Source organism: Vanellus vanellus, assembly GCF_965231255.1.
Source record: "Vanellus vanellus genome assembly, chromosome: 4".
Classification (NCBI taxonomy): Eukaryota; Metazoa; Chordata; class Aves; order Charadriiformes; family Charadriidae; genus Vanellus; species Vanellus vanellus.
The window spans coordinates 24,927,494-24,946,196 of NC_138909.1; the positions used below are offsets into that span (position 1 = coordinate 24,927,494).

General features: G+C 41.5%; 1 long non-coding RNA gene across 1 annotated transcript in view; it reads right to left on the minus strand.

Annotated features, from left to right (window-relative positions):
* Nucleotides 1-534: 534 nt before the first annotated feature.
* Nucleotides 535-18,703, minus strand: part of LOC309670965 — a 61,413-nt gene continuing 43,244 nt past the window's right edge. The window contains exons 2-3 of the long non-coding RNA XR_014269081.1: nt 2,943-3,033; nt 535-573 (exon numbers count right to left, since the gene is read on the minus strand). This is a non-coding gene — a long non-coding RNA (uncharacterized lncRNA). The remainder of the gene's footprint in view (nt 574-2,942; nt 3,034-18,703) is intronic.

An 18,703-nucleotide genomic window follows, 5' to 3' on the forward strand; every position in this document is an offset into this window, starting at 1 on the left:
TCAAGACTTGAAAATGATAAAAAAATGTTTGATGTTACACTTTTTCTCTTCCAACCAAGCCTGGCAAAAACATGCCTCTACATAAATTAGCACACAATCCACACTTGCCAAGGTAAAAATATTCTATTCTTTTTGAGATCAGGGTGAAGGAAATACCAAAAAATCCTGAAATTATTTGTTGCCAAAATAATGCGGATTCTAGGGTTGTCTCAGGGGCATGGCCGATCAGTTGATGTGGGAGATTCAATGTTGTTTTCCAGTGATCACCAGAGAGCTGTCAGAATGCTATGTGTATTCCAGAAAAAAAAAAAACCAACACACACACAAAACCAAACCAAAACAAAAAAAAACAAACAAACAAACAAAAAAAAAACACCCAAAAAGCCTGGAGAAGCACCTCTGTGCTTTCCAGTCTGCAGTAGCCTGACTTACAGTCTTTAACCAGTGGGCAGTGGTGTCAAAGCTTTCAGGGTGGTGCAGGATGCCATATATTTAGAGGTCCAAACATAGATTTGGAAGCTCAGCGGTACTCACCTACTCTGCAAACGTCAGCCACAAAATCCAAATCACATTCTGGTAATCGTGCAGAGCAAAAAAAAAAAATTAAAAAAATCACATTGAGTTGATGAGTGACTCTGTCCGTCACTAAGCCTGACTCTTCTCTGCAGCATCATGTGTCATAGTTCTCTTTCATCCGTACCCTGTGCTCTCCCGTGCTCTCAGGCTCTCAGACACACAACATCTTAAGGAAATCTTGTTTCCTATTCACAGCAAATATAAACAAGTCTACTGCAATTTTTCTGTGCTTGCACAACCTATTGATACTGGTATTTCCTAAAATCTAGGAGGAAATCGGGCACTAGAATCCCCTCAAAACAATACCTGATTTGGGAACCTCTTCCATCATACCTCAAATTTACCTTCTGATACTTTCTTCTGTTTCACACCCATCCTGGAATAAGCAAGCCATTAACCAAGACACACTTGAATTTTGCTGTTTCCCAAGGAATAATTTTCTGAGGGATGGATTTTCAAAATGCTTCCCCACATTATTATCATTTATCACTTATTATCATTTTTGGATGCCTATTATCATTTTTGGATGTGACTTAGTACCACTGGACTTCAGTTTCTCACAGAGCAAGTCAGAGAGGCGGTATGCAATAATTTAAAGATGCTCACAGGGGCCAAACTCAATTTGCAGAAGCAGGGAAGAAAATTAAGTCACATTAATTTTGCTGACATATGTTAATTTATGGAGATTTTAAATCACAAATCTGAAAAAGAAAAGGGATAAAGGGATACAGAATTAAAGTACAAGCTCTACTATAGATAAAATAAGGTACTGAACTGGGTTACTGGGCTCTGTTTTCACTTGTGCCCCAAGCAGGGTTGCAGGACCACCTTTGGCAAGATACTTTCTGCTCCCCATCTCTGACCACTATGCATAAATCCTTTCTCCCACTACCTCTTCTTAGACTAGAAATCCCTCAGAGCAGGAATCACCTCATCATGCTTGTACAACACCGAGCACAATGGCATCCGCCAACAATGGTGGAACACAATTATAAACAACAGTAAAAAACACAACATGCTTTCCCTCAGCTCCTCCCAAGAGCATTAACAAACACAAAGGAGAAGACCGTAGAATTGTTCATAAGAGCATGATTTCCAGCACAAAGTACTCCTTAAGGGCAGGAAATATCTGCAGTTTAGAAGTCTGCATCCCTTTGAACCTTACCAACCCAGCTGCCCCAGGGTGAAACATGACATTTGGCCAGCAGCAACACAGAGGTGGCTCGGGGGCAGCCTGGCTGCTGGCCCCTGAGGGTAGGCTTGCCCAGATGTGGAACGGAGCCTACCATGGTTCAAAGACACCTTGGTCTTTACCAGGGGAGATACTGTTTTTTCTCCCCCAAAAGTGGGCACCTTATATCTACTCTCAATGAATTTCTGTCCTTCCAGCCCCAAAAAGGAAAGGAGCCAGAATCATCTGGTCCTCACCTGAGGACTTCCATACACTAAAGAGCAGTAAAGATCCTCAATAGGGATTTGTTTCTAAGCTCGAGGAGTGTAAATCCACTTTCTTGACCTCTTTGGCTCTATCTCCTTTGCTGCTACAAGCTTGCTCTCTACCTTCAGTGCCTTTTGGGTTTTTTTTTTAAGCAAATCTCTTGGGATCACTAAGCTAATAGAAAGGATTTTTATTAAATCTGGCAACTCACTGTAGTGTCATAGGAGTCAAAAATATCAATCTACTGCACATGGATGGGAGGAAGAAGTGTGAGTTGGAGGCAATTACAAAATGTTAATTTGACAGCAAAGGCACACTATAAGGCAGACAAACAGAAAAAGAAGAAAAAGCGTAGCATGAGCTTACCAAAGAGACATCATACGAGACTTAGTTGGTAGCTTTAAATGATAACTCATTTTCTAGATAAAAGACATGCAAGAATGGAGACTATTCAAACTTGAATAAAGCATTAGTTATAATGTCACAGGGGAAATACCCAAATGGAGAAAATGGGGATTAGCAGAGGGACTGAAAGCAGCTATGAAACCAACTAAGAGGCGACAGATTGCACTGGGGAGGGATGAACCAGTCTGGAAGGTAAAAATTGGTTTGGGGAATAATTTTCTGTATTATTTAAATTAATAGCCTCTGCATGACTTCTGGAGCGTACTGATGTGATTTGCTGATGATACGATTTGGAATGAACTGCCATCCCATGGCAAAGTCGGCACGTTTTGCAGCCAAAATAGTTGGGGGAAGCCGAAGGATGGAGCTGAGCAGGGTCCTGGGTGGTAATTTGGGATCACTGTTGAAAAAACCTGCTGTGAGTTTGCTGCTTGAAATGATGGCAGGAAAAGACTCAGGAGGACAGGCTGATTATAAAACGGTTTCAAACCACCTGTCTGAAGGTGCTGTGAGAAAGTCAAACCTGCAGAGCTGACAGTGAATGATGGACAGGACTTCCATGGGATGGGCACAGCATGGAAGGCAGGAGGGAGCTCAAGTGTCATCACAGTCTCCTGTGGTCAAGACAGAAAAACATATGGACTAGGGCTACTTCAATAAGGCTAATGGCCAGCCCAGTGGAGAAGAAACCAAAATAACTTGCCATGTTTTGCATTGTAAAACAAAAGCTGAGAGGGCACACAGCTTCTACATATCTCTCAGAAAAATCCAAAGACGGCTATTTAAACCAATGTTATAAGCATAGCTAGATCTGTCTCCATTGTAAATAAATTTAGCCTGAGAGCGTGATGGTTTCTAGCAGAAGAGGTAGCAGGCCCTTGCACTAGGAATAAATGGGGATGTAACAGAGGCAGATGGGGAAAGCAAGAATTACATCTTCTTTTCCCCATTACAGCACCTCATTTTCCTTAAACTGTGGATCGAGAGCACTGCTTCAGATTTCTGAAATACAGTGAAATTGTGACATGATTTTCTCCAAACTTTTTTAAACACAGAAATTATTGCCTGTTTTAAAATCATGCTCTTGAAGACTGAGAAAGCTTTTCTCATGTAATTAAACTCGAATATTTCAGCCAAGAAAAAAAAAAGTATCAGTGTGAAGACACTCTCCAATGCTTCTATAAAAATGACTATATTGATAAAATTAAGGCTGAGACAACCTGCACTAGAAATTGCTTACATGACTACTCAAAGATGAGGAACACACTACTAACAGGAGAAAACTCTCACAAAGGCATCATTCTCTCTCTGATCCCTCAGTCCTGAGTCACCTGGGAGCCCTGCAAAATGCCATCCAACAGCAAAAGTGAGAACAAGACTGATAGCTGTACTGAGAACTGGAAAAGTCAATACAGGTATTAGTCTTAATAGAACAGTATAATCTCTGCCCTCTCTAACCTTGTTGTGTTTCACAAGCTACAAAGGACCCTTATAGACGCCTATGAGCTGTCTCTCCTGTTGCCAACGCTCCTGCTATGCTACAGGCACTAGCCAGCAGTATATTTTCTTTCAAAGATACTTTAACTGGTACACATCTAAGTGAACATTCAGCAAATGTTTTTAGCTTATATCCAACCCAGAAACACACTACTATTTTCCACCTATATTAGCTGGTTTAACAAAAGATGATATTTCTATTGGCAGCATTCTTTGACCATCAGACAGGATAGCCAACAAGACTTTCAGGCTGGAGAAGGTCTTCTTTCAGGGTATGCAAATCGAAAAAATTGTAAAGCCATACAGACAGAGATACAGAATATGATCGTAGTTTCCTCACTTCTCAAAAAATGCACAATGACTCGGTGGAGAAGTTTTGAAGTTCTAATCATCAGTTTTCCAGTAGTTTGGGTAGGCTTTCACAGCAAAAATTCCTTCTTCCCATTACAGAACACAGTAGCTCCTCTAATGATGTCTGCATAAACAGAATTTAAAATAACCTAATAACAAGTTAGAGAGCTAACAACAAAACCTAAATCTAGCATTTTGAACTTCATCTCTTGGGAGACGTTCGGGTTGCTTTCCAACTTACAGGAATAAAACACAGTAATAATCCTCCTAGTTTGTGTAAGGCACAGCAGAAGCTTTGGATGTCAGCACTCATTTCCTGCTTCATCACAAAGGAGTTGCTTCATTTCTTGTTATTTATGAAATTTTCCCCCATACATTTTGACAGTTTCCTCATGACCAAGTCTTCAGAGGAGTTGGTAAAAATATTCCGACTCAACAAACCATCCTCATGAAAAATGGAGTTTCAAAATAAATAAATAAATAAATCCACTGCCATCCGAGAAAATGTCATTTTTGACAGGATGGTCAGATTTTCTGCAGATTAATAAAAAAGTACTTCTAAATAAATTCTGGGGATTTTTTTGTCTTTAAAAGCACACCCTGAACAATAAAAATTTGGGGTTGTTTCCCTTTTACACATTTGTATCCGGACAGAATCGAGGAAGGCCAAGAGGAGAAGGGGAAGCACAGACTAACTCTCTCCCTCTCTCACACTGTGTTTCAAGCTGTTCTTGACAGGAGTTAGAGGAGGAAAATTAATTATCAGTGACTTGTAACGCTCTGAAATTTCCACCATTAAAAACTATGAAGGCACAGAATTAAATGGATTCCACTGCTTATGCTGTCCATTTTCCAAGTATTGAAAAGGCGTGTAAAAAGGTAAGCAGTGAAACAAGAGACACCTAGGAATGCCTATTAATTTTAATAACAGCAAAGAGAAAAGAAGAGAGGGTGCCTAACTCTAAAATGCAAGGACACAGAAGATAACAGGGACAGGATGTCCAGGGAGAGGGAAAAGTCCAGTCCCTCCATTTCTCCTTCCCTTTCTGCATACACACTCACATGCATTTAAATAAGATTCATCTAAGAGCACAGCAGTAGATGTGGATGTTAAGTTACAACACGGTCCCCATGTCCTGTCTTAATTTGCAACACTACGACCCAGGATGGTCCCTTGAAGGTTTGTATATGTATTACATCACTATATACAGGGCAGAGGTACCTACTGGTGCTAAGTCCTGGGGACGGCTTTTCTGCTTGGCATAAGTTAGGATTTTGTGACACATCATTTCCAACTATGCTGTTTCACAAGGTTAAAGCTGGTCAGTCACCTACCGGTTAAACCTGGGATCAATACTAAGAGTGATTTACTACCTGCCTCAGTGCTTACATCTGCAGCGATCAAAGCTTGTATTGGAAAATCTGGCACTTTGAGGAGAGTTTTTCTTCTTTCCATTAAGGAAAGGAAATGTATTCATTTCAAGGATACAGCCTAGATGTGAACATATGTGAACTGCAGCTATTAATATCTACATCTTCATGTAAACATAAACAGCAATGAATACAACCAGTGGATATTTTCAAGACAGGTAGAATTAGTAAACTATAGAATAAACACCTATTTTTGTCTTCCTCCAAAATATCAAATATCAGTTCAAGTAAATATTTTTCCAGAAAATACCTTTTCTAGACAATTTAGCCCACTTTTCTTAAGTTTATCATGCAAGTGTACATATATTTAAATTTTGAAAGGTTTTGTTAGTTCAGTTTGGGTACACAGATTGTTTGCAAGCAGCTGGAGATATCGGATGGCAAAAATAATCAAAGCAAGGCAGATCAGTCAGTGCTCATCGCACACGGATTGCCACCTTGCAACTTCTCTTATTTGACAGCTAACACGGACTCCTGTCCCCCGCAAAGCTGGACCGAATGGCAAAGCCTGCTTAGAAGACCCACATGGCTGCTACAAATCACAGGACTGACCTTTGCTCCTCAAAAATAATGGGGAAAAATAGGGAGGGCTTAGTAAGCAAATGTCCCTGCAGCCAGAATACTGTGCACCCGAGCTCTTGGGCGTTTTGCTCAGCATCAGGATTTAGAAGTGAACACTTTGCTTTTTGCAAACATGTTCTTATACTTGCTTACCTCCCACTCTTTCAGACAGAATTCCTGCTACTCAAAGTGCTTGCTAGAGTATGGAAAGCAAACACAAAGAACAGATGAGAAGGGAAGGGAGTATATGTCTGATGTGGACGCTGTATGAAATTCATGCTTTCAAAAGAGCTCGGCTGCTCTTCTCAGGAGGAACCACAGGGAGTCAAGTCCTTTTGGAAATTTGGCTCCTGAGGCCACAGTAATATAAAAAAAAAAAAAAAAAAAAAAGAAGCAGCATATTTTCTCCTGTGCTTTATTTTTATTACTGATTCCATGGGAAACACTTTTCGGCCAATTTGGGCTGTTTCTGCTGCCCTCTTCCCCCCCAATTCCTATATTTTCTCTTGCCATCTGTCACAGCAGCAGGAATTTTTCCATTGATGGCAACTTGGGTCTGGGTTGGACTTTCCATTTTCAACTTTCTACTGCTCTCTTCCTGGGGAAATGGAGTGCGTTAAATTTTCAGTTAAGTCACATAAACAAGGATGTAAACAAGGGAATGAACAGATTCTTTTCTACCAAGAAATACCTTTTTTTTTTTTCTTTTTACCACTCTTCTACCAAGACAATATTACATAGTTCTCCATCTACTTGCCTGGAAAAGGTGGTTCATTACTTCTAACAGGTCTCAGTGGATTGATGAAGGAAAGTCAGGCAAAGACCCTAAAGTGGCTGACCAAAACTTCCTTACAGTTTAACCAGTGTGGTCCTCTGCAGATGGAGGAGGTGGTCTTCACTGAGACTTTAACTTCCTTCCTGCTCAAAATCACTCTTAAGAGTTAAATTTCTCTGCCCAAAGTACAAATTAACATGCTGAAAAGACTGACTGTGATGGGATGGAAACACCAGGTTTATCTACCGAGCTCCAAATGCTCTTCCCCAACATGTATTTGCAAACTGGCAGTTGCATAAGAGCAAAAAGGAGCCCTGAGAAGTGCGTGTGTGATAATCACAGCGTAATCATTGCTGATGAAACTTGATGTTCTTCTATAATCACTGTAATTTTAAGTGGATTGAGTGCCATTTAAGTGACAAGAGTGTTATGATGGATGAAATATATGCTTCCAAAGTTATATCAGCTTCTTTGACATTCATGCCATGGAATGCTTAGTGGCATTTAATGTTTGTAAATCTTTAGAAATAAGTTAAATATGTTAATTACCACTGCAAAAATCTCTCAAGCTGAAGTACTCAATGACTGTATCACAGTTGTCGTTAGTGCTATATTCTCTTCTTCCTATCCACTAAGTAAGCATGACATATCAGGTCAGTGATTACACTCAGGATTTGCATTTATTTTCATCTGTTAAGTCCTTCCAGGTAAGTCAGTAAGCTGGCACCCAGCTCACACTGGCTGCTTTCCCCTCGCCCACGTTTTGGGCGCCCCAACCTGCTGGCACTGCTCCTGCCTTAATCTGAGCGGGCTTGTGGCCATGCAAGGTGCCATGTGCTCCCACCCTTGTCCTCTCACACACGTGGGCTGGGCACAGCAGGCAGCAGGTTTCGGCTGAGACCCACAGAAAAGCAGCCCTACCTTTGCTGCTGTGCCAACACGCTCGGCAAGCAGGGCCCGGGGTAAGCCCAACATTTGCATCAGATGCATCAGATCACCTCGGGCTGTCACATGGGATGATCCTGGACCAAACCCAGTGAAATGGCTACACTGCTTTAAGTCAAACTCAAAAAATCAGGATCAAGAATGGGGAGACTGAGTGTTATCTAATGGCAGCCTGCAACATATCATAGTCAAAATGAGTGGCAAGACGAGGCTGGTATTACCAATGGCATTGTTTTCTGGCATGCGGGTCACAAAGTAGCTTGCTGGAGAGAAACCGTCTGCTAAGCCATCCCTCAAAGGAAGTGCTCCCCATTTCTGCGCCCCTCTGCTCCAAACGCTAGACAACAGATTTTACACCCCCAAAACCATTTCTGGCCTAGAAATAAAAATCAAGTCTCTTCAAAGGTAACGTGAGATAGTTCCTCTGAACCAGGAACAGAAGTTGTCAGAACAGGGCAAGCGATCAGCGACATGTTCATTCCGCAATATATTAATTTCTTGGCATCTCAGCAACAATTTCAAAAATTACCTGGGTGAGATTCCTGTAAGAATTGCAGGTAATGAACAACAGCAATGGTAGGTCAAGGCAATTGACCTACTTTACTTTAAAATTTAAAAAATCATGTCTAAAAATGACTGGGGATATTATTTAAGCATTTTAAAAACAGGTAAGATATCAAAAAGAAGCAGAACGTTTTATAGATTAAGCCTTCGTAGACCCTCGGTGATTACTTTCCCTCCCCTCATTACTGGCTTCTTTAGTAGGCAAAATTACTTCGTTTTACAAAACTGGAACTCCCAACTTCTTATTTTGAAATAAAGGCAAAGAGATCTAAGGGTGTATATGCACGACTAGTCTGCAAGAAGCACAGGATATCTGACTGGCAGGTCAGGCTGCTAATTCAACTCTCCCTTTCCTTGAGCTTTCAAGAAATTACCCTCAATAATAAGGCCCCAAACAGCCCCACTCTGCTAAAAGAGTGAGGAAAGTCAGGACAGAAAACCATAATCCATTTTAAGCAGCACATCAGGCACCAACCAGAAACATGGCTTGCCGAAGTCAGCCCTTTGTACCAACCTGAAACTCATGAAACGAGCTATTAATAAGTTAATGCACTTATTTGCTGCATTGTCATAACTGTCATCAGTTGTTAATTGCAACTTATGAGCTGTGATTCTGATTTTTACAATTTGAGCCCCACTTGCCAGCAGCCTCATTAAATTTAGGCCGGCTCCAGGCAGGCAGAAGAGCCCAGCTACCTGGCCTAAATCAGGGATGAGGCCTCCTATACAGGAAAGGGACTAAAAAGCATCCTGGTTTGGTAACAAAACCCACATATTTCACCTTGAACACATGCTCAAGAGCTATGCCAAATAAAAGCCTAAAGTGTCATGCTGCAAACTCTTAGGCATGTTACACTAAAGCAGCCTCATTGGCATTGAGAGGAATTTTGTAACTTGAGGTAAACTGTTCGTGAGGATGTTTGCAGGATTGGGTCCTACCCAATTCCAGGCCAATGAGAGATTCTTAATGATGATATTGCCTTTAGAATATTTCCCTTGTAGGCTGAGCCCATTTCCATCACATATAGACTACATTTTATGAGGAAAATACTGGCAACTTTGATATGAAGAAAAATCCTCTGGGCTGTATCATTCCCTGTAATAAAATAAACTAGATAGAAGCGAAATGGAAACCTGGAATAAGTAATGTAACCGAGCTGCATCATAAAAGCTATTTACAGGCTTGAAATAATCAGATCAACGTGCAAGTAAAAAAGTTTTGCAGTTAAAGGCACAGATTTCTAAACCAGCTCAACACAGGAGTCAGAGAGTAGCTCCTAAATGAGCACAGTCCCCATTTGAAGCTCGTGTAGCTTGATACTGGGTCCTCACAGTTCCTGGTGCTCGGGCACAGCAGCTGCTCAATGCTGAGCACTTCTGAAGACCCAAAGGGGTCCAAAATGACAGTCTATTAATCTTTTCCCCTCATCCTTCAGGTACAGTATCACCCTGTATGGCACGCAGGCAGGCAGTCACATTTGCCTGTGTTGGAGCTAATAGGAAAGAATGATGTTCCTGTTGAAAGTTGTCACTCCTAACACAACCCTGTCTTCATTTGTGCCCCTAAACCAAATCTATGGACTATTCCGTCTGCCCTTTCTGAGGCTGAAGCGGAAACTTCATTTGCTTCATCCAGCAAGTAATAAACCACCAGCTAAGAAATAGGTTTAATAACATTAACAGGAATACCAGCTGAATAAACAGCCCTTTGATTATTATTACTTGCTTACACACTCCTGATGCCAACATATTTCTGAGATGGCAGTGAAGAAACTCTTCCCACACCTTGTACTCTTTAGTAGTTATGCTAAAAATTATGGAAGTACTTCTGAGACAGAGGGTTCACAGAACTGCTTATGTGGTCCCATTCACCCCAAAAGTCACGCATGTACTTCATTCCAAGTATCTGATTCAGCCCGTTGCTCTCAATGCAAGAACACAAAAGCTTACAGCTACGTAATGCATAAAGGATGACCGGATCTGGTTTTCTCATGGAAAGCTGTATTTTTTGAGAAGAGGGGAAGCACAGGGCGTATGGTTCATGAGATATATTATGTAAATAAAAAAGGGGAAAAGTTGAGAACACTTTAATGCAACGTGTCATTTTCCACAAGGATTTATCATAACTCTACTGAAATCAGTAGGGACTTGAGCATAGCTTTAAGAGACATCATATTTCACCCTGAGTTCTCAGATGCTGATCTGATCAGGTTAAAGTTTCAACATGTCATTTTCCTGTTTGTAAAAAGAAAAAAAACAAGAAAAAAAAACCCAAGCCATTCCATTCTCACAGAGCTAACTCGCCAAGACAATTTTCTAACTTCAAATATTTTTCATTTTAACCCTTTTCAGAAGCTAATGGCTTCATTTGATAATGTCCAAAAACTCTTATAAGAGAAGTCTTGGAGGTAGATTCTTAAAAGTTGCATCACAATTTCTCCTCCCTACCTGTACTTGCTCCAGAGATAGGGCGAAACGCCCAAAAGCAGAAAAAGAGATGATGAAAAATATTTTTCCCCCAAGACAATCTGCAGAAAATGAAAGCCTAAAGAAAACAAGCATTTGGGGAAAACTAAAACCTTGGTGGTTTTCACTGAAAACTGAAGGTGTTAAACTACTCATTCAGTGAGTTTTTTAGTAGTAGCTTTCCCTGTCTCAGGCAGCAATACAGTGGTAATACTGGGGAGCAGGAATCATGGCCACTGCTAGGTAGGGTCTCTGCACTGTTCTTAAGAGTATCTCCCATGCTATTTTCTCAGGAAAAAAAAACACCAAAATTACTAAATTAAACAGAAAGTGAAGTCTAAATAGTTGGGCCAGCAACAGATGAGGATCTTAGGAGGAAAGCTGACTAGAGACGCAAAGGAAGGAAAACGTAATGGCTTATGTACACCCTCTTAAGCAGAAAGAGAAATGCTATTGCCTCTGCTTGCTTGCGATACAGCCAAATTTTGGAAGTGTTACTGCAGTCATAGAGAGGATGAAGGGCTTTTGTGTATAACTTAATGGCGTTCAGTAGCCAGATGTCATAGGCACATGACTCCTAAGCTCGTTGGAAAATCCCAACCGACGCAACAGTGGTAAGTGCAGGCATACAGCCACCAAATCTCTAGTGCCCAATGCCCTGCACAGATTTTTCCTCCCTGATCCAGCTGTGGTATGGGTTTGTTATCATTACCACAGGCAGGCCTTTCCCATCCAGAGAAGGGGCTGCTATCATTCATTTCACAGTGGTATTCAGATACTGCTTCCCTGGAAACAGCAGAATTTTTGAGAAAAGTCAAGGGGATACAAATCTGAAATCTGTAATGAGAAAATATGCAGTAATGCCTATACCTATTAGTCTTTTGGTCTTGTGACCAGCTAGAGTATGTTCAAACTGTACCATTTTAGGTAAGGCATCACCTTTGTCAAACGTGAAAATGGCTTTGGGCAAAACAACCTTCTTTTCCGACTCCAGTCTCATTTATAACTCTCAGAGATCACCGTTAGGATAATAAGGTGAGGGAGCCCACAGGAAACCTGTAAATAGTCCCAATAAAATTCACCACGGCATCATAGGGCAGAAAATTCCCAGGTGAGAAAGTGTACTAAAATTGGACCAGGAGCCCGACTGCGCCACATTATTTTCACCAGAAGCAGAAGGAAGAATCTCACTAGGGTAACAGGAGCAGAAATTATCCTTTTCAAATATAACCAAACTAGCTAAATTATAGGTAAGGCTCTGCATTACACATGAAACACAGCACCACGTGCCTGCACTGGAATCAAGAAAATTCCTTTTAGGACTGGAAATCTCAGGCTTTACCCGCCAAACCACACCATGAGCCCTTCCTGTTCAAATCCAGCAAACAAATTGGGGAAATCAGAAGGAAATATTTGAAGCAAACTACTGCATACACATGCTCTCAAACTGTGCATGTTAAAGTAGCCCCCCTTCCTGTGGATGCAGACCTGCCCCATACATGTTACTACCACTGCTTGAAGTTTGAACACTTTCCAGCTTGTCTTGTGAGGGAGACTGGCTTGCACCATGCTCCAGCGGGAGAAAAACCTGCCTTTTCATTTAGGGAAAAAACGCCACAGTCGTGAAATTTGCTTTTGTGGCAGGAAAAAAGAGGAGAGTCCTTTTGAAACCTTTCATTACAAGATGGGAGGTAGAGCCCCCTGCACTGGCACCAGCCTCCTAATTAATCAGTGTAAGGATTGTGGAAATCCTTGCAGAAGTCCCCACTCTGCCTGGCTTACCCCTGGACGTTTTGAGCTAGAAATTGAAAAACTCTGAATTTTGCTGATTCCCCCACCAGTCAGGTGAAGTCTGAATAACCAACCCTATTAAAAGTCTATTTAAAACTGTTGCACACAAACCACACACACACGCAATATAGTTTCTACCTCAAAACCACGCAGACTAGTTTCAGGATAGTGCTTTGGGGCTGAATCCTGTAAAATCAAGCAAGGAAAGAGATAGAGGGGACGAAAGCAGGAGGAATAGCTTGTAAAGAAAGCGTTTTCTAAGCAGGAAATCAGGACTCCAGCCTGGCTGTGTTGTTTATCGGTTTTCTCTGTCTGGGCAGCTGATAAAGAGCCTTCTGGAAGAAGCAGATCCTTAAAACATCATATGCACACAAAACTTTGATTTTGCGTTTAAAAGTTTTCCTGAAATAAGCAATCATTGTTTATAACAAAGTAATTTATTTCAAATTGAAATTTTCTTCTGGATTTCCTACACAATTTAAAAAAAAAAAAAAAAAAAAAAAAGATGTATTTTTCAAACCTGGCTTGAATGTTTTCTGTTTTGGGATAAAGCTACAGCAAGGCAACCATTTATATATATCCGCCCATACAACTGCTCTCTGGAATTCAATTTAATTTCTGCCCTCACTTTTAATAACTCTTTAGATAACAGAAGAAGTTTCTCATTTCAACTGCGCCTCACTTTAGAGTCATATTATTTCCTCCTGGCCATAAGACTGGTTTGTTTTTAATATACTGCTACTTTTCAACTGCCTTTCTGGGCCTCGGGCTTTGGCAAAATTTGGCTGTGATTAACAATATGCTGTTCACTTGCCCTCCACCCTTGGCTGTGTCAAGCTCAGATTTTTTTGTTTCCACATTTCACTGCATTTTTGGTGTTGTGCTTTTTTTTCTTGTTATTTTTGTTTGTTTGTTTTTTTTTTTAATTTATTTAGCAAGTCACCTGACCCTGCTCTGAATACTACAATACTTTACAAACCTAGAAAGCAGTTGGTTTATTTTTCACCGTGAGGTACACTTCAGCCTTTGAGATTGCGTGGAGGCTGTCATGTGTTTAGCTAGTGTTTAGGTGATGCAGTATTCAACAAAGCCAGATTTTTCCAAGACAAATCAAAATCATATTGGCCAGCTCTCACAGCCTCTGGCACCTCTTGTGAAAATCAGTAATGGTGATCCTTGCCTTTTCAAAGGCAGATCCATAGCACCAGTCCAATAATTTCAGGGAGAAAAAAAGAATTGAAGGGAAGTGGCATGCAAACCAGGAGACTGGAGCCATGGACACCACCAGGGGAAATCCAGATTGCCAAAACGCAAGTTGGAGCTTTGCTTAGGGAACAGTTTATGGAGAGAGAACCTGCTCCCTCTGGACCTTCCCACTTCTACGGCACACTCCAGGGGGACACTACTGCTGCTGCTGCTCATTTTGCTTCTTGGCTGTGCAGAGCTCAGCTTTCAATAAACCCATCTGACTTCAAGTGACATCCAGTACAAACCTCTTTTTCCTCCTCTTTTTTTCTCTCCCCTTTCTCCTTCGCCCATAAATCAAAGAAGAAAGGATCAAATGGACAAAACAACAAAGTGGTAAAGTGCTCACTTCGGGGTTGTAGCCAATCTAATTAATTTTTCATTTAGGTCTGATGTATTAGAGGCCAATCAATCAAGGATTATGTTTACAGAGTTGTAGAAAGAGAGGAGACCAAGTCCTCATTTGTTGTCTGGGCTGTCCAAATTAGTCAGTTAAATGATCCTGGGGGAGATCATAAAGGATATGAATAGGTTCTTGTAAGTACCTTTCTTTTAATTACAGACCAAACAGTCAACACTTCCCGCAGTCCTTGACTTCCCGCCTGAAGGGCAGAGCTGCCTTCTTGGAAGCCATGTGTACGGTGGTGACTTCTGCCACCCACCTTTGGGACAGCACGGAGTTTCTTTCATCTCTGAGAGCATCAAACAGCCCATTGGACTCAGTTTACCTATCCAGTAGGAGAACGCAGTAGCCGGTGCCCAGTGGATCCCACTAGACTCAACAGGCTCCAGTCTTTCTTAATTCTTACGGAGCAGAAAAAGGAGTATAAAACCACAATCAGACTTAATTTTCAGGACCGTCTATATTTCAAAAAAAAAAGTTACAAAGAGGGTTTAGGGAAATCCGAGTCAAATCTGGCTGCGCAGAATTTTCACTTTTGGCTTAAAAGCCCTTTTGGGGGGTGATTTAGCAGATTGTTCCCACAACAGACACAAGACTGCTTTGCTATTGCAGCTTCCACTGCTTGACTTTAAATTACAGCATCAACAGAGACCTTCTGAGCTTATTCCTCCAAAAGTGCATGACTTTTGCGAGATACCTGTTTTGTCATTTATAATTAGCCAGGCTACATAGACATTGTATGGCTCTTACAATATTAATGGTCCTTAATAGCAAAGAGTCAATGCAGTGGCGACTAAGCAAATAGACGGCTTCAAATGACCTGATAAACATAAGAAGAAGATGAGAGGAAGAGAGAGTGTCACTCGGTCAGTCTGACATGACCTTTTCCTACAGTCATTTCACATGGCAAGTTCCCAAGGACCTTTTTAGACCCGAGATGACCATCACTGAAAAGTCGCTTTCCACGTTCAAGAGCCAAACAGGAAGCAGGGCTCCTACTGACATACACTGCTTGAGTGGGGGCAATAACAGAGTATGTCCAAAGGCAGCTCCTCTGCCCTGCAATGAGAGTGCTGAAATGCAGATCTAGTGCCTACGACCTCCACTTTGCACGACAGATGCCAGACACAATAACTAAAGCTTTCTGCTGTAATTGTTCAGGACAGAAGCAGCTCTAATGGCTCCAAATATTTCAAACTCTTTACAATATTATGACTTTGAAATTTCAGCAATTTACTTCATAAAAATCTCAAAGTAGCAAAAAGCTCAGTACAGTAACACAGCAGTGGCCCAAAATGTCATTCCTTAAGCTTTCTCTTCACCTGCCGCAGCGATGTGCTCACTTGCCACACAACATTTTTCCATTTCTCTAAGTTCACAGAAGGCTATCATTTTGTGTGTGAGATACGTTCAGTATCTGAGGGAATTGAGGGCACAAGGAGCAATAAATAACACAGAAACAGAGCGGGGATTAGGCCTTCTTTAATATGATAGATTTCTATATTTGAGAAGAGAGCTTGAGAGTGCTCAGATTCAGCTTTTATTTCAAGCTCACTGTCTAGCCACATTAAAAACGCAAAAAGCAAAGGGCAGCAATGGCCTCAAATAGCTGCATCCTCGTGCTACCCAAAACATGCACAGATACATTTCAGCTATACTGGCACAGAGTGCCATCCCGACAGCCATCCTGTCCCAGCCTTCTCAGACTGGAGCCCTGTATTTTTTTGCAGGGCAGAGTCTAATCTGAATCAGTTCAAGTTGACGCAGAGCAGCTTTCATGTAGATAAACCCTGGCTTGAGAGGTACTAAAGCTCTTACAGAAAATGTCTGGGTGCCTAATTCCTCTAAGCAACGTGGAAAATAAGGGAACTGGTGAAATTTTCTCAGACTATTTTTATTTCATCCAAATCAGCTTTTCCAGCAAGGTAACTGTACTTACTATAAAAAAGATTACCTACATTCTTTGAAAATACAGTCAACTAGAATCATTGAAGTCAAGGTGCCTTGAAAATCCAATGCCTACACACACAAAATTACCAACACTGGAGCTGATAAAACCAGACTTAAACCAGAAAAATCCATTTAAGATCATCTATACTCACATACTACAGTGATGTGTGGCACCAAAGTCACAGGTCAAAACACACATCGTGGTTTTTAAAAAGTTGATTTGGATCAGTGCATGACATGCTCCTGTGTTTTGTGCAACTAGTTATTTCCATGGTTAGTAAGTAAAAATTGAGTTTAGGTAAAGCCTGCCTCTGTTGCCCTTGTGGGGGGTGTCATCCAGCCTTTACTGACTATTAGCACCGGGAGGAAGATGGGGAATAGCTGTTATTACTGCAGCAGGACAAGGTAGGAAAGGTTGGGGCCTGAGTCCACTCAGAAGGGAATAGGTAAAAATGACTTCTTGTTTTTGAAGGGATGGTGATGTGGTGGCAGAAGGCATTTACTCAGGGCTTGCAGTATTCTTGTTGTCGTTTTTTTCTGGTTTGACAATTTATTTTTATTTTTTTTCTTTCATACAAAAGTGCCTTGCCCCTTTAGGTGAAGATGCAGTAAACATACCAGCTGGTCCCAATTCTCGGGAACAAGTTGTATTGGTGCCCTAAAACTGGACCTTGTTTGACATAAGTGTGGTCACTGGTAGACTCTTATCAGCATTTAGCCAAGCACAGTATGTAAAGATTCTATTCCTTTAATGTGAATATTACAAACTAGAGATGGATGAGCCTCTGGTACCATATTTCTGCAAACCACAAGAGACCTGGCCTTATAAATCACACCCAGTGAACTCCTGAGATGTTTAAGCAAGCAAATGGAAGAGGAGCGACTTTTCCTTGCCTCCTAGGCACCAGCCACCAGCAAGAGCCCGTTGGTAGTTAGCTGTCCTTGGTGGCCTGTGCTGGGAAATGAGGAGCTGGGTAATTTGACCCCACTTCAGGGGCTGTCATGATCCATTGGTGTGGTTTTCCTCCACTAAATGCATGTGAGGAACCTGATCTACAGGCAGGAATAATGGCTGTGTGGCAGATGGAGATGCCTTTTGGGTTTACACAGGTGCATCCACACAAGCATTTGTCTGGCAGGGAAAAAATGTGAATCCACAGTTCCTCTGTGCAAGGCGGCAGCTGCTCAAAATCATGCCAGTGGAGAGCTGTAACACAATGCTGCGTGGTTTCGTGTCTGCTGTAATAGGATTCATGATGAGATGGGTGGCTATCAGTCCCCAAAGCCATAACAGAAATCCCTATGGGCTCTAATGAGCAATCCTCTTCCAGTCACATTAGAGTTGTAATGCTGTATATGGGATTTAGCCTTTTAATTACCAGTTTAGAATAAAGCTTTAATCCAGTGCTTGTGTTCCTCAAAGGAAACTGCTTTTGAAGTGACATAAATCCAAATTGTTGGGCTGAGAAAGTTACTTTAATCCTTGAGCATTTATACTACCTTTTTTTTTTTAATAAGACAAAAAAAAATATTAAAATAAAGCACTTAAAAAAAACAACCAACCAAACAAAAAAACCCGAGATGGCAGAGTATTAACTCCCTCCCAATTTATGAAGCTATTGAACAAAAATGCTAAGGTGCCAGTAAAAAGTCAATCCAGCCTTTCCTGGCAAGAGCTGTCAGCAACATCTTGAAAAACAGTGGTTTCTTATCTTTGCACTTGGGACTGCTCAGGATGGGAACTAAATGTAGTTGTCACGCTAAGTGCTTCATTCTCCTTGCTTTACTCAGTCCCCCACGCACCCTCTCTTCTGGAAGAAGAGTTGGGTATTTCCCACCAAATCCTTCCAGCAACTACCTAGGTACCTTCCTGCCTTGCTGTCATTATTGCTGGGGGAACATCAGGGCAACAAAGGCAGGCTTTGTCTATACTCAATTCTTATTTACTAGACACTGAGATAATTAGCCGCACAAAACACAGAAGCATGCCATCTACTGATCCCAAGCAATGTTTTCTGCCTCACTCTCTTACAAATTTTTTGCAGGCTAGCCTGCAACTCACCAAGTCCCTTGCTCCTGGAGTGCCAAGAAGACCTGGGACAGGCCTGGTGCAGGGAAGCACAGGCAAGGATGGTGCATAAGGTGTGCTCAAACATCAGGTGGTATGCTACAAAGCCTGAAGAATGGGCTAAATGATGTGGTGGTTGTCACGTGAAAGATGACAAGAAGCCGATAGAGGTAGACTCTTCAGAAGATGAGTTTGAACCAATGGAGCTCGACTGACCTCCAACAAAGGTGGCAGGGC